Here is an 11978-nt window from a genome sequence, read left to right as displayed (position 1 = left end):
TTCTCTTTATACACATTATACAATATCTGCCACTCTTATTTTTTGTATCAATCAGGCTGTTAGATGATAACTAAGTCATACATTACAACACAATTTTTTTGCTCTTTCTTTTATAATTATTCCTGTACCTTCGTTTCCCTGCATGGATTCATCAGTTCGTCTGCACAAGGTCAAAGCAATTTAGCCAGAACAGTAATACATCCTTCCCTTTTGTCTTAGTTTCACTGACAACATATCTATTTTCTCTCTTTCGTATCATTTATTCATTCACATTCTTTACCATTTACTTCTTTTGCAGGTTACACAACAGGATGAGTGAGAGGAGTATATGAGTAGGGGTGAAGCAGACTCAAATCTACTCGTGATTTAGACTGGCCAGGATGGAGTCTCTAAGGAAAGCTTAAACATAACATATCATTTACACATTACTTCTTAAATGAAATCTCAATTCTAAAAGGAAATGACAGTAACTACTATGATATTATTTCAGATGGGAAAAATATATCTTTATCATATATACAATTAACACATCTTCTCAAGATAACTCAAATATATTCCATTCCATATAGGTATTGTTATTCAGGTATGAATAAATGATGAATAGGATACAGTATATAAGATGAAAAATGGCAGGGAATAGATTTAAACTGTAGGCTGAAATAATGAGGGATTTATATGGAATAAGATTTTAATGTTTTTTCTTTAATAGCTTGAACTGCTGAAGAATTTATAGGATACAGCTGTTTAATATATTGTATCTTACATTTTAAAAAATGTGCTAAGTTTATATAGAGAGAGCTCTGTATTTGTAAGGTGTACAATTAGAGTTTGATATTGGACACAGAGTGCCAGTTTGATTTAATAGTTAAGGCACCACACTAGAAACCAGGAGACTGTGAGTTCTAGTCCTGTTTTAGGCATAAAACCAGTCACCCTCTCTAAGCCTAATCCACCTGTTGTGGGGAAAATAGGAGGAACAAATATTACATAGCTTCACAACCTTGAGTTATTTATAAAAAGTGAGATGAAAATAAATATTTAAAATAAAGTAATATCATTGTATAACATGTAAAGTGAGAGATATAGTCTGATATAGTAGTTTAAACATCAGGCCAGAAACCAGGGGATGTGAATTCTAGTCTTGCCTTGGTTATAAAGCCAGCTGGGTGACCTTGGGCCAGTCCCTATCTCTCAACTCTTGGAAGCAGGAATGGCAGGCTACTTCCCAAATCTTGCCAAAAAACCCCATCAGGGACTAATCCAGGCACTTGCCAGGAGTCAAAAATTGACTGACCCTCACGAACAAAAATAAATAATGTGAAGGAAGCCTTATGATTTTAGCCTAAACACATGAATTATGTGTCCATTAGCAATCAATAAAAATTAACTATTAGAATTAAGACTGCTGCCCAAGTTCCTATTTATTCCTTAATATTTTTTCTTTTTTCCACATAATTGTCTCTTGATTCAAACACGCCGCGCAATATTCAGTACAGTGTCCTGTGAAACTCTTGCTACTCAGCACTAATTTGTAAATCGGAAATAAAAATTGAAGGAACTGTGATAACAAAAGGGGGGGGGTAATGCGACGTTCCTGTTCTGCTGTAATCCTTATGATTGAAGGTTAATTTATTTTATTATTTTAGAAAAAGACTATTATTCCTGGCTCAAAACGGAAAGTGATCCGAAGAGCCTTAGTATTTTTTTTTTTAATCCGACGCACACGCAAGATGTCTTGCACCTATTTGAACTCTTAATTCCTCTTTTAAGGCAACTCTGCCTGGCCGCGTCCCTTTAACATCCATCGGCCGATTTCTCGGACGAAGGAAACCTTTTGAAACGTAGCCCAGGATGGGAAGAGCCATCTGTATACCGTACGTGTCAGGGTTTGTGTTGGTTTCGCCCATCCGTGACCGCTTGGTTCCTTAGTCCTGCAAATCTGCAGGCTTATCCTGTTTCTCGCGGGTGCCTTAATTGCGTGGGCCAGGAGCCTCGACAGCTGCCAAGCAAGCAAGAAAGTGAACTAAGCCTTATGATTTGATCCTAAACAGATGAATTCTCTCTCAGAGCTTTCCCCCGTCTTCACTTTACAGGTCAATGCGAAGCTGAGTGGGTGGCTGAGTCGGTCCTGCCGCCCGCCGGCTTGGTGAAGTCTTTACTGATATTGCTGCTGCTAGCTTACATTTTTGCTCGCTAGACCGTCGCCGCCGAACGGAGAAAAAGAGGCTAACGCATGCGCAACGGGCACCTTTGACACCGGTGATTCCATCCACCATATCCCTTCTCCTCTTCTCTATTATTCCAGCTTGGTCTAAAGGAGGAAAAACAGAAAGTCCTGTCCGGGCTGAGATTCTCATTTGTCGGCTTTGTCTGGGAGATGCAGACGCCTGGAAAGTTTGACTCTGCAATAGGGCAGGGGGACCCAGGGCTGTCTTAACGCATGGGCCTGATGGGCACCTTCCCATGGGCCCCAGAAGCATAGAGGCCCCATACTAATCTTTGTATGTTAACCCTTCAATGCACCTTGTATCATATAAATACAGCAACATATTTATTACATTGTACTGCATTTTTATTAATACTAACATGCATTAATAGAAATTAACACTTTTTTTCCATAGGTGATGAGATGAGCCTGCCTGTTTTTAATGTTTCAACACCAATTTTGTTGGAAGTGCCAATAAAATAAATATGTTTAATTTTATCAACATTTTTATTCTGTGACTAGTTGTCATAGGGGCCCCAGTACACTGCTTTGCCCGGGGCCCATAATGCTGTTAAGATGGCCCTGCCCAAGGAGATGGGGCCAATACCAGCGGGATTTGGGGAACAGCGATAATAATAGCACTTAGACTTATATACCGCTTCATAGTGTTTTACAGCCCTCTCTAAGCGGTTTATAGGGTCAGCATCTTGCCCCAATCTGGCTCCTCATTTTACCGGCCTCAGAAGGAAGGATGGAAGGCTGAGTCAACCTTGAGCTGGTCAGGACTGAAGGAATTGAACTCCTGACAATCCCAAAGGTGCTTTTTCAGGAGGCAACTGGACTTTCTTGTTTTTTCTTTGAAAACCTTTGGCTTCTCATCCAAGAAGCTTCTTCAGCTCTGACAGGATAGTAGGGAATGGAAAGATTTATATTCTTTGCAGACAGCTGGTCATTTTCATCCTTTTAGAGGGTCCTTGAAGCACTTGGAGGTTTATCTGTGTCCTCAGGGTCACCTGAGTAGTACTCCTGGTTCCTGTAGTCTCCAATTTTTTTCTCTGGAAATCACTTCCTACATGCACACCATTCCAAGGGTGTTCATCCCAAACTGTATAGTTAAAAGTTTATAGAGATTCTCAGTCATCCAGGTCATGGTTGTCCCAGAGATGAACCAAACCTTTGGGACAACCATGACCTGGATGACTGAGAATCTCTACAGACTTCTGGCAATGTAAGCAGAGTTAGCCTGCAATACTGCATTCTAACCACTGCACCATTGTGGGAAGGTGGGAGTTAGGGCGGAACAATGCCAGGGGGCCCACATTTCCATGCAGAGTTAAGCGTAGTCTGCCTTACAGATAATCCTTGACTTATAACCACGATTGAACCCAACATTTCCATTGGTAAGCAAGGCAATTATTAAGTGAATTTTGTCCTATTTTTTGACCTTTCTTGCCACAGTTGTTAAGCAAATTACAGCAGTTGTTAAATGAATCATGCAGTCATTAAGCAAATCTTGCTTCCCCCATTGAAGCAACATTTGCTTGTTGGAAGCTGGCTGGGAAGGTTAAAAATTATGATCCCATGACCCTGGGACAGTGCAACTGTCATAAATACATGCCAGTTGCCAAATGCCTGAGTTTTGATCATGTGACCACAGGGATGCCGTAATGGTCGTAAAAAAGTCTACTTGCCTCTTGAAAAAGTATCTTTGGGATATGAAATCTGCTCAATTCAAGGAATGGAAAGACAGAGGATTTTATTGAGTTAGTGACCTAATTATAAAGAATCAACCTGTCACCACCGAATATATATTGCTGCTGGATGAAAACAAGCTCTAATCTGGTTCCTTACAAAGTGGGAATTATTCTTTCTTAATATAGGTCATACAATTTAAGTTCACTGGAAGTATTTGAGAAGCAGTAAACAATAAAGGGCTTACTGGTTAAACAGTAAAGGAATCTTGCTTTACATTTTTTTTTAAGTTAGTACATGTTTCGGAAGATGATTTAGATTTTGAACTTGATGAAACTCAGTGAAACTTTTGTGATATAATTTCTTTTAAATCCATTTCAACATATTGTGAAGCAATGGTAAGCCAATTCTTCAGGGGCATTATGTAGTGTTAAAATTACATTACATTAATCATAACGTTATTAGACTGTATTGACAAGGTTGTGAATAAATTGACATGCATTTTCAGCTTCTGTAGTAATAACAAATTAGGTAAAGCTTTTGATCAAAAGGTTTTCATGTAACAGAGAAAATTGCACACATCTATTTTATAAAAAGAATCGTGCAGTACAGTAACATTCATTTTATACAGTAGGGGAAAAGTTGCAAAAATAATGAATTCAATCTATTGTTAGCCAGATGTGTAAATGTGCAACTCTGGAGTTTGAAAGCACAGTTGCTATTAGATTAATGATATTGTAAAATGTGGGAAATCCCACTATAAATAATAGTAATATTTGTAATATTAGTAATATTTGGATTTTATTTATTAATTATACTGTATTGATAAAGTGTGTCCTGTCAGAGTGTACTGTTAGGACAGAAACTTGCTATTTTAGACAAACATATTAAATATTGATGTAATCTTATTTTCTTTAGTTATTCTAATTTATTTTCTTTAGTAATGCCCTGTCAAAATATAAGATATAGCTAACTTTTTAATTTTCTATTTAAATTTTGTTTGTATTCAGTTTACCTGCTGGATTTCCCCCCCTAGAAAATGTTTTGCAATTCATGACTAGATATTGCACTTGCTTCATAAAATCTATCAAAATAGATTTGTCTATTTTGTCTGTCATAGAGAAAATGTTAAGATCAAACATGTCTTAGTATTTGGATGAAAGACTACCAGAAAATTCAAAGGCTGTAAACTAAGCTGAGAAGTCATAAAATATCACAAAAGCAAAGAACTTTTGTCCTGTTGCCAAGAATATAACATGGACATCCTGAGTAATGACTTCAACTAGAAGAAGTATTTACTTGTTATGAATGGCTTGGCATAAGAATGAGACAAGTAGTGGGAAAGGATGCGTATGTTGCCAGGGTAGAAGGGAAAAGATGTAGCTAGTAGAATCTGAATGAAGTAAGAGCGGGATGCTAACATTTTGTGGACTACCCTGCCCTTTGCCTGGTATTTTAAGAATCTCAGCCCCCAAAAAATAAAAATAAAGCTAGTACCTATTTGTGTAAGGGGTTCAGGAGTTTTAGGAGGTAAAATGGCTACCATAAACACTTGAAAATTTAAAGTATCCATTTGCCACTTAAAACACCCATGTGACCCACAAAACATGGGCCACATTTTTGTTTCTATTCCTTTGGAAGAGTGCAAAATAGATGTCATATTTTTGCATCCCTGAAATAAAGCATATTTATTTCCTTCCTCTACCACTACCCCACAAAGATAAGGATAAGGAAGATATTACATGATTAGAAACTAGAGGGGAACTGTATTTTCTTCCTTTCAGTGCTTCCAAAAATGTAAAAAACTGCAACACTGGTTTTACTGAATGATGAAGTTGAACAAATGTTGGTCTGGGATGTTCAACACATAAAGTCTAATATTTTTGCACAGGAAGAAATAAATGTCAATCCCACCCTGCCAACCAAGAAAGACATATGGTGATTCTTCCAAGCTGAGGCTTTTTAAAATTGTTTTACATCTATAGATAGAATCTTGCCAAACTGAAGCATTCTACTTTCTATGTCAATGATATACTCTGAGAACTATGAGGGAGGGACTGTCTTCACCCTCTTTCTCTCACACAAACTATCTGAACTGAGCCTCTCTCTCCTGAGAATCCAGTCCACAACATTCCATCACAATAACAGACAGCAAGACTTGCAAATCTATATTCCATTAGTTTCAGATGTGGCATCTGCTATATGCCCATGGAAATGTGATTATTATGCAGGAAGGTCTGCATGCAACCAGGGATACTGTTCAGCAGATAATCAGATGTGAGGCCTTGTTTCTGGGATTGGGATCAAGGATAGCTGCTATTGTACTGTCATGCTGCAGAACTCCATCCTTGCTTGAGCTGCTAAACTATCTAGAATGATGTTGGATTTCCTAGGGTTTATGGTAGAGAGGAGTGGTCAGAGATAGCTCTTGAATTCATGGCTACCATGACAAGCACAGGCTTACCCTAGGTCATAATGGGGAGATGGATGGGGAGAAACAGACTCAGGCTCAACCCATCCAAGACCGAGTGGCTGTGGTTTCCGACATCCCGATATAGTCAGTTGGCGCCATCACTGACTATTGGGGGCGAGTCATTGCCCCCCACGGAGAGGGCTCGCAACTTGGGTGTCCTCCTGGACTCACGGCTGTCTTTAGAAGAGCATATGACGGCCGTGGCCAGGGGGACTTTTTATCAGGTCCGCCTGATTCGCCAGTTGCGTCCCTTTGTGGATTGGGACTCGTTAAATATGGTCACTCATGCTCTTGTCACTTCCCGCTTGGACTACTGCAATGCTCTCTACATGGGGCTCCCCTTGAGGAGCACCCGGAGGCTCCAGCTGGTCCAGAATGCGGCCGTGCGGGTGGTTATGGGAGCGACGTGGCGCTCCCATGTGACCCCCCTCCTGCGCGAGCTGCACTGGCTCCTGGTGGTCTTCCGGGTGCGCTTCAAGGTTTTGGTTACCACCTTTAGAGCGCTCCATGGCATCGGACCGGGGTATCTACAAGACCGCCTTCTGCTACCAATAGCCTCTCACCGACCAGTACGCTCCCATAGAGAGGGGCTCCTCAGGGTGCCGTCGGCCAAACAGTGTCAACTGGTGGCCCCCAGGGGGAGAGCCTTCTCTGTGGGGGCACCTACCATCTGGAACGAGCTCCCCCCAGAGATACGGAAGATCCCGGACCTGCGCACGTTTCGCCGTGCTCTCAAAACTTTTCTATTTCAGCAAGCTGGCCTGGCCTAACTCCCCTCTTTTAAATTCTTAAATTTTAAATTTTTTAATTCGTGATTTTATAAATTGGGTGTTTTAATCTGTGTTTCGGCCGAAATATTTAATAATTTTAAGGGATTTTTAATATTTGTATTGTCTTTATTTTATCTTGGCTGTTCACCGCCCTGAGTCCTTCGGGAGTAGGGCGGTATAGAAATTTGATTAATAAATAAATAAATAAATAAATAATGCATTCAACTCAAATGTTAGTTTGATCTAGTTTTTTTTGTCTTGGAAGAGATAAACTGTCATCTGAGAATGGAAGATATTAATATGATCAAACCAATCCCTGGTTTCCATGGTGTTGAAAGGTGCTATTCAGTTGATTTATCCCAGACATCTGATTGAGCTGTTTGATTTCCAAAAGGCACTTGAGCATTTCCCAGGGTTTTGGTGTGCAGGTCTGTCAAGGCTCTAGTAGACTCTTGGAGTATGGAAGATTGACAGGGTTGCACCAGAGAGCCTCTCCCTGAATGTTGATCTGGGGAGACTCATTGGTATACTGAAGAATTATGGGAGATGAAGAGATACCTCTTGAGTTCATGGCTTGGGGTGCTTGGAGTGACACTGGCAAGTAGCAAAGAGCAAATATGACCAAACTTGAGTACAAGTTTGGAGTTAAGCCTCTGTGGTGGCAGTAATAGCTCTGAGGTGTCAATACTTCTCTGGGCTTATCACATCCAGATTGTCATCCAGCAAACTATTTAAGTCAAATCTTTGTTTGGGAAAGTTGGGGTAGAAGCTCAGTTACGAGTCCACAGTGCTGTATTTGCAAGGCATCTGGAGGATAAAATTATTTACAGTTGGTCAGAGTTGGATGGGGGTTCAGAAAATCCTTGTGAGATTAACTGGGAGCAGTTTGAATCTATTGAGCCATGGTGGTGCAGTGGTTAGAATGCAGTACTGCAGGCTACTTCTGCTGCCTGCCAGCTGCCTGCAATTTGGCAGTTCAAATCTCACCAGGCTTAAGGTTGACTCAGCCTTCCGAGGTGGGTAAAATGAGGACCCAAATTATTGGGGGCACTATGCTGACTCTGTAAACCACTTAGAGAGAGCTGTTGTTGTTGTTGTTGTTGTTAGTTGCAAAGTTGTGTCTGACCCATCACGACCCCATGGACAACGTTCCTCCAGGCCTTCCTATCCTCTACCATCCCCCAAAGTCCATTTAAACTCACGCCGACTGCTTCAGTGACTCCATCCAGCCACCTCATTCTCTGTCATCCGCTTCTTCTTTTGTCCTCAATCCTTCCCAGCATTAGGCTCTTCTCCACTGAGACCTTCCTTCTCATTAGGTGGCCAAAGTATTTGAGTTTCATTTTCAGGATCTGGCTTTCTAAAGAGCAATCAGGGTTGATCTTCTCTAGGACTGACCGGTTTGATTGCCTTGCAGTCCAAGGGACTCGCAGGAGTCTTCTCCAGCACCATAGTTCAAAGGCCTCAATTTTTTGGTGCTCAGCCTTCCTTATGGTCCAACTTTCACAGCCATACATTGCAACTGGGAAAACCATAGCCTTGACTATATGCACTTTTGTTGGCAGGGTGATGTCCCTGCTTTTTGGTATGCTGTCTAGATTTGCCTTAGCTTTCCTCCCCGGTAGCAAGCGTCTTTTAATTTCTTGGCTGTAGTCCCCATCTGCTACAAAATCTGTCACTAACTCCATTTCTTTTCCATCTATTTTCCAGGAATTGAGAGGGCTGGATGCCATGATCTTAGTTTTCTTAATGTTGAGTTTCAAGCCAACTTTTGCAACTCTCCTCCTTCACCCGCATCAAGAGGCTCTTTAGTTCCTCTTCACTTTCTGCCATTAGAATGGTATAATCTGCATTCTGAGGTTGTTGATATTTCTCCTGGCAAGCTTAATTCCAATTTGTGATTCATCTAGTCCTGCCTTTCTCATGATGTGCTCTTAGGGGTGGGCTGCTGGGGGTTCGCAGGGGTTCAGGAGAACCTGTAGCTAAGATTCTGTGCAGTTTGGAGAACCCCCAAATCGCACTCCTGGCTGGCCCTGCCCACTCTGCCCTGCCCCTCCCAGGAGTCCCCATGCGGCCTGTTTTGGATGCAGGTAAGTGCAGGGCGTGCGCAGAGGCTCAGGGAAGGTGAAAAACGGGCCTACTGGAAGTTTGGGAAGGCCAGAAACAGGCCCGTTTCTGGCCTTCAGAGGGCCTTCGGAGCCTGGGGAGGCCGCTTTCGTCCTCCTGGAAGCTCAAAAAAAGCCTCCGGAGACTGGGGAGGGCAAAAACGCCCCCTCTCCCGTATTACAGGAGGCCGACTAGGCCATGCCCACCATGGCCACGTCCACCCAGCAACCAGGCAGAGAACCCCTTGTTAAAAATGTTGAAGCCCACCCTTGTGTGCTCTGCATATAAGTTAAATAGGCAGGGCGACAGTATACAGCCTTGCCGAATTCCTTTCTCAATTTTGAATAAGGTGACCAGACGTCCCGCTTTTGGCGGGACAGTCCCGCTTTTGAGCAATTTGTCCCGCGTCCCGCGGCGTTTTAAAAAAGTCCCGATTTTTCATTCTGCCTCCTGAATCCCCGCTGATGGCTAGAGGGAAAAAAAACTGTTTAAACTCTTGCCGCGGGGCTTCAAAGGGCCGACCTACAGCTGATCAGTGTTAAAAAAAAAATGAGTAGAAAAAACAGCCCCTGTTAACAGTTTCCGCTAGGTTAATTAGCTGCAAAAAGCTGCAAAAAGCTGCAAAAAGTTCCTAGAGCAGATTTTTTTCCCCCTAGCTATGCTGAAAACAAAGGCGAAAGAGAAAGTAAAGCTGCAATGTGACAAAATGAGGCAGAGAGAGATTTCTTTCTTTTTCTTTTTCTTTTTCCTCACCAAAAAAGGTAGGTACAAAACTGCAAACAATGGGAAATTTTGGGCAAAAGAGGAGAGTTCAAGATTTTAAAACACAAAAGAAAAAAAGCTCTATTTAACTAGGGAATTGTAATAATTGAGATACTATTAATAATTGTATATTGTGTTGAAAGCAGAAATGGTTAAGTTGTGGTTTGGAGGAATATATGGGGGAAATTATTTGGTTTATTATTATTGGTAAATATAATTAATTGATTTGTAAGAAATTGGATTGCATGGAAATAATTGGAATATTCATGTTCATATTGATTAATATACAAAAAAGATAGTTATATAACTAATTGATTTATATTAAAATGTTGAATTTGTATTAAACAACTGTATTACATAATTACATAATTAACCAATGTGAGGATGGATATAAAAATAGATGACAATGGGAAGGGGTATAATATAGAATAGAAGGGAAAAATTGAATTTGATTAAGATTAGAATTTGATTAAGATTCATGAGGATGAAGGGTAATATTGTTTTTTTTAAAAAATAGATGAGGAATAAATATGGCAAAAAGGAAATATAGAAATTGTAAATTTAATTGAAATGACTAAACGCTGTTTAAATTTGTGAATCAGCTAAATATTCTGTTCAAAGAAAATACATTGTATGTTTGTATGTGTGTTTCTAATTATTGCTATTTATTCATATTTGTTCTCTTTTATTCTTTAAAGTTTAACAATTCATTCTTAATCTTAATATCTTTATATTTGCTTGGGGTTGGCTTTCTTCCCTTTCATCTTTTTTATTGTACAGCAATCTTTCTCCTCAAACCTACCACCACTCTCTTTTCTTTCCTTCTTACTTTCTCTTCCTCCCACCCTCTTTTTCTCCTCCCTACTTCCTCTTCCTTTCTCCTTCTCCTCCTTCCTCCCTCTCTTACCCTCACTCCTACTCTAATTTCCATTCCTTCATCCCTCTCTATTGCTGTATCCTTTAATGCATATGGACTACTCAGAGGGCTGAAAAAGTTATTTTTGACTGGTCCTCACACTTTTGACCAGTCCTCGAACTTATGACTGTCCTCACATTTTACATTTTTGCCCTATCTTGTCATCATGGTGAAGAGAAGCAGTTGTGAAATGAGTGACATGGTTGTTAAGAATGCTGCACGGGCATAAATGTGAGGATGGTCATAAGTGTGAGGACCAGTCAAAAGTGCGAGGACCTGTCAGAAATGACTTTTTTCAGCCCTCTGGTTAGTCCTTTTGTGCATATGGACTACTCAGAGGGCTGAAAAAGTTATTTTTGACTGGTCCTCACACTTTTGACCAGTCCTCGAACTTACGACTGTCCTCACATTTTACATTTTTGCCCTATCTTGTCATCATGGTGAATAAAAGCAATTGTGAAATGAGTGACATGGTTGTTAAGAATGCTGCATGGGCATAAATGTGAGGATGGTCATAAGTGTGAGGACCAGTCAAAAGTGCGAGGACCTGTCAGAAATGACTTTTTTCAGCCCTCTGGTTAGTCCTTTTGTGCATATGGACTACTCAGAGGGCTGAAAAAGTTATTTTTGACTGGTCCTCACACTTTTGACCAGTCCTCGAACTTACGACTGTCCTCACATTTTACATTTTTGCCCTATCTTGTCATCATGGTGAATAAAAGCAGTTGTGAAATGAGTGACATGGTTGTTAAGAATGCTGCACGGGCATAACTGTGAGGATGGTCATAAGTGTGAGGACCAGTCAAAAGTGTGAGGACCTGTCAGAAATGACTTTTCAGCCCTCTGAGTAGTCCCTATACACATAGCCATGGCCACCTGGTCACATGACCAGCTAGACACGCCCACCCAGTCACATGACCTCCAAGCCACGCCCACACAATAAGTCACGCCCACAATGGTATCCTTCTTACCAATGTTAAAATCTGTTCACCTTACCCTATACACATAGCCATGGCCACCCGGTCACATGACCAGCTAGCCACACCCAGCCAG

Source organism: Pantherophis guttatus, chromosome 1 (assembly GCF_059756535.1).
Source record: "Pantherophis guttatus breed Tessera chromosome 1, ASM5975653v1, whole genome shotgun sequence".
Taxonomy (NCBI): Eukaryota; Metazoa; Chordata; class Lepidosauria; order Squamata; family Colubridae; genus Pantherophis; species Pantherophis guttatus.
The sequence above is the reverse complement of the archived record's forward strand: the minus strand, read 5'-3'. Positions refer to the sequence as shown.